This window comes from Sus scrofa, chromosome 4, assembly GCF_000003025.6.
Source record: "Sus scrofa isolate TJ Tabasco breed Duroc chromosome 4, Sscrofa11.1, whole genome shotgun sequence".
NCBI lineage: Eukaryota > Metazoa > Chordata > Mammalia > Artiodactyla > Suidae > Sus > Sus scrofa.
Genome location: NC_010446.5, coordinates 92,875,824 through 92,881,215, shown reverse-complemented (window position 1 = coordinate 92,881,215; position 5,392 = coordinate 92,875,824).

Here is a 5,392-nt window from a genome sequence, read left to right as displayed (position 1 = left end):
CTGATTTAACTGTGTTAACTTGTATGTCTAACGCTGTAAAACTGTAGTGGTGATGGCAGAATTATCTGTTTTCTAAACTTTAGTCATAATTAATCTATGAAGTTGTCTGCCAGTTACTTTCTTAGGAGTAGTCTTTGACAAATTTTTAAAACATAAGGTAATTTATTTGTCCATATTTTCTTTTTGTTGTGGAGCCACTATTGGCAAATTATATAGCTTCCTAGAAAATTATTCATTTAGAAGTTCCTGTTGTGGCTCAGCAGAAACAAATCTGACTAGTATCCTTGAGGAGGCAGGTTCGATCCCTGGCCTCGCTTAGTGGGTTGAGGATCCAGCGTTGCTGTGAGCTGTGGTGTAGGAACAATGCAGGATCCAAGCCGGTCACAGATGCGGCTTGGATCCTGCATTGCTGTGGCTGTAGTGTAGGCCAACATCTACAGCTCAGATTTGACCCCTAGCCTGGGAACCTCCATATGCTGTGGGTGTGACCCTAAAAAAAAATAAGGCAAAAAAATTAAAAAAGGAAATTATTTATTTAATCCAGATTTTCAATAAATTTGTAAAATAGTAATAATCAAAATAGTTTGTTCAACTTCCTTTGTATGTGGTTATTTTCTGATTTTTTTATTTGCTCTTTTGGTTATTTAGGCTTTAAAAGGAGGGGTTTTGAAAGATTGGAGGCACTAGATCATGCTTGAGAGCTAGTGGCAATGATTCACAGATTTGATCTCTTTCAGACAAGACATTTCAGAGAAGATACTTTGTTCGCCCCAAAGCAATGTTGGTCTTTTGAACTGGGAGCTAAATCATTAAAGAGAAAGCAAATGGCCCAGAAAAGGTAGGAAGGAGGGAATTTCTGGATAAACAACTGTTTCAAGAGAACTGTAAGAGCTTCACATAGCAGTGAACCTAGATCTGTGTGGTCTCTGAATTTGCTGACTCTTGTTCTCTCTCTCTTTCCTATAAAGAAATTTATTAAGCTATTTCTCATAGTTTCTATAAAACATTTTTTTTTTTTTTTTGCCATGACCAGGGACATGGAGTTCCCATTGGTAATCCAAGTGAGAAATATTTTGGTGCTGTAATCCTCGTAACAACCAGAGCTCAGTTTCCAATTCTCTTCTTACTGCACTTCTGGAACCCATAAGACATACAGGAAAAGGACCAAACCTAGGAATGACTGACAGGCTGGGTAAGGAGCTGTGGATTAAGGTCATTTCCACCTCTCGTGTACCTACGCATCCTGCACCCTGCCTTGAAGTTACATGCAAACACATGTCCATAAAACTTTCCCCTTGTAAATTTTAAGGAACTAAGATTACACCTAGTGATTAAATATAATATGCTTTACCATTTAAAATTCTTTTATAAAAGACAGCTGCACTGCCTTCTCTGAGGGATGCCTGGCCCTCAGCCTTTGTTGGGTAGCCAACAGCACATAAATAGAGAGCTGCTGGAGGCAGAGGGGGCTCCCCATGCACCCTTTGCCCTGTTACCTACATAGCTCTCTGAGATTGGTGACAAATGCTACAATGGCAGAACAGTGGTGATGCTCAGGGAACACAGAGGAACCAGCCTACATGTAACTACATCTCAAGAAAAAAACAAAACAAACATGCAGGTCTCCTTGAACTTCTCACTGACCCTAAAGACTCCATGACTCTAATCAGGAAATGGTAGCATTTGCTGAGTAGAAAAAGGAAATGGAATCCAGATAGGAAAAAGCACTAAGGGAGTGACTGTTTCCCTATTGAGATAAATTTCCTAGAAATGGGGCAGGAAGGGAAGGCCAGAAGTTTTGAGAGGAGCCTAAATGAAATAGTGCACTTTTTCACCAGGGTCTGAAAAGGATACATATCACCCACGGATATAGCATTATACTTTTCTCTCTAGATGAAAAATTTGCTAGTCAACAAAAGATGAAAAATGGTGTTGTTTTCCTCTTTCATAACTGATTATTTTATCATGATCCCACAGTTTAAAAACAGAAAACCTTTTCTTCTGGGAATGGAATGGAGGGATATTGGTAATGTAACTGAGCAGGACCCGGTGGGGTCTTCCCAGAGTGGACCCCTGCTCATGTTCTCTGCCTGGCTTTTTGTCTATAGAAAAACTTTAAGCAACATGGATGGAACTAGAGAATCTCATACTGAGTGAAATGAACCAGAAAGACAAAGACAAATACCATATGATATCACATAACTGGAATCTAATATCTAGCACAAATGAACATCTCCACAGAAAAGAAAATCATGGACTTGGAAAATAGTCTTGTGGCTACCTGATGGGAGGGGGAGGGAGTGGGAGGGATTGGGAGCTTGGGGTTATCAGATACAACTTAGAATAGATTTACAAGGAGATCCTGCTGAGTAGCATTGAGAACTATGTCTAGATATTCATGTTGTAACAGAACAAAGGGTGGGGGAAAAATGTAATGTATATAACTTGATGCCCTTGCTGTACAGTGGGAAAATAAAAAAAAAAAAAAAGAAAAACTTTAGTCAAAGAATCAGTTTTATCAGAGAAGTGAGAAAATACAGAGAAAAAGGAAAACAGTTCAGCAAGGCAAAATAATAATAGTTTAGCCATTCAACAAAGTCAAGGACCTTTAGTTCTTCCTCAAGGACTATAGATAATACTCTGAGCCATGTCCTTGGAGCCGTTTTGCAGGTGCTGAAGCCCCCACTGGGTGGAAGAAGTTAACTGTATGCTGCCCACCAGCATGTAGACTCCAGACCTGTTGGAACCAGAAGGTTGAGGATGCTGACTCCCAAGTACCTCACCAATCAGGAAAATGTCCCTGAGATGATCACATCCTGCTCCTTGAACATTTAAAGACTCCTTATTCCTCGGGGCAGCGGGGGGGACTCTATAGGCAATCTGATATATAGCCAGGGTTGTGTGTAGTACACAAGAAATATCTATTTGGATCAACTGGTTCAAACTTTCACTTTTCCTGTATTGTCTAGGCAGATCCAGAGTTGTTCAGGTTGGTTTCAATAAAGATACTGAAGGGGTCATGTAAACACGATGGAAAGTGAAGGAGGGAATATGAGAAAAAAATACTTTAGTTAGATTCCGAAATGATAAACTTTTTTTTTTTTATTTTTTTCTTTTCTTTCGTCTTTTTAGGGCTGCACCTGCAGCATATGGAGGTTCCCTGGCTAGGGGTCTAATTGGAGCTGTAGCTGCCGGCCTACACCACAGCCACAGCAATGCAGGATCGGAGCCATACCTGCGGCCTACACCACGGCTCATGGCAATGCCGGATCCCCAACCTACTGAATGAGGCCAGGGATTGAACCCGAGTCCTCATGGATACTAGTTGGGTTCGTTAACCAATGAGCCACGACAGGAAGTCCAAAAATGATAAGCTTCTTGCTGGCATAAATGTGACTGTATCTAAAGCACAGCTCTGATTATGTCACTGTTCTGTTCAAAAATTTTAATAGCTGATCTTTTGTCTGGTGAGTGCTATAATCTGATGATATAGAGAAAGAGACAGACCTTTGAAGATAACCACAGTTGACTTAATGGATCATCAACATTTAGATATTCTTTATATCCACCTAAACACAAATGAATACATATACACACACACACATATATATGTATATAAGTGTATTTATATGCAATTCCAGGATAACACTACACACGCTGTTCCAAAATACATTTAATGTTCATAGACACCTTCCAATTGAAATGTATAAAGATGCACTCTACCATTTTCATTTACTTATTTTAAAAATGACTATTACTTTTTTAACATATGCATACTTCCATTCTTTTTCAGATTCTTTCCCCATATAGATTATTGCAGAATATTGGGTAGGGTTCCCTGTTATACAGCAGGTCCCCGTTGGCCAGTCATTCCATGTACCACCATGCGCATATGCCAGTATCAAACCCCCAGTCCATCCCTCTTCTTCACTTGACCTTGTTGGTAACCATAAGTTTGTTTTCAAAATCTCTGAGTCTGTTCCTGTTCTGTAAAAAAGTTCACTTGTATCCTTTTTTTAGATTACATGTATAAATGATATCATACGATGTTTATATTTCACTGTCTAACTTCACTTAGTATGGTATCTCTAGGTTCATTTTTATTCCTAAAAAATATCCCTTCATATGGATAGACTACAATTTATCTAATCAATATAATGTAGTGGCCAAGACCAGAGCCTTTAGAATCTGACTGCAATGTTGAATCAGGGCCCTTTCCACTTATTAGCTATGTGACTTTGGGCAAGTTCATTAACTTACCAATGTTGCAATTTCCTGGGAATAGTAATGATATCTGCATACTAGCATTTGCAGGTTACTCTTTGAGACCTAATTTGCATGTTTATTGTAGAGGACAGCCTGGATTAAGTGCATCCTGCCTCACATCCTTGTGAGCAGTTCTGAGGGTGCAGTATTAAATAGGGGGAATGGGGAAGATAACATTTATACGATGACCTGAAGGACGTGAGGGAATAAGACATATAGACACCTGGAAGAAGAAAATTCCATACAGAAGCAAAGCTCGGAGACAGGAGCATGCCTGTTGTATTAAAGGGATAAAAAAGAAGACAAGTGTCTTAGGGTGGATTAAAGGAAAGAAGGAGTATGAGAAATGAGGTCAGATGGTGCTGGGCTTTTCAGAAAAAGTGGAAGTGAAGGAAGAGTACTCAGCTAAGGAGCAATAACATGAAACTTACATTTGAAAGGATCAGGTTTTCTTTTTTTTCCCCCCTCCCTTTTTAGGGCCACACTCTCGGCATATGGAGGTTCCCAGGCTAGGGGTTGAATCAGAGCTGTAGCTGCTGGCCTACACCATAGCCACAAGCAACGTGGGATCCGAGCCGCACCTGCAACCTACACCACAGCTCATGGCAATGCCAGAAGAAAGGATCAGTCTTGATGCTATTTTGCGAATGGTTCTTTAAGGGACCAAGAACAGGAGCAGGGAGATTGAGACTATTGCAGTAGCCCAGCTGAGAGGTGATGGTCATAGTGGGTCAAATAGAAAGAGACAGGTAATTATGTTATGTATATGTATGTGTATATACATATGAAATGAAAAAATAATCAGCATTTGCTGAGAAAGTATGGGGTGTGGAAAAAAAAGAATGAAATCAAGGATAACACCAAGGTTTAGTAGCCAGAACTAGAACAAGAATAGAGGTAACATTTATTGAGTGTATGGGAAGCATGTTAAGAAGTTCAAATTTATTTATTTATTTATTTATTATTTTATTTTATTTTATTTCCAGGGCCGCAGCTGCAGCATATGGAGGTTCCCAGGCTAGGGGTCTAATCAGAGCTACAGCTGCTGGCTTACACCACAGCAACAGCAATGCGGGATCTGAGCCGTGTCTGCAACCTGCACCACAGCTCACGGCAACGCTGGATC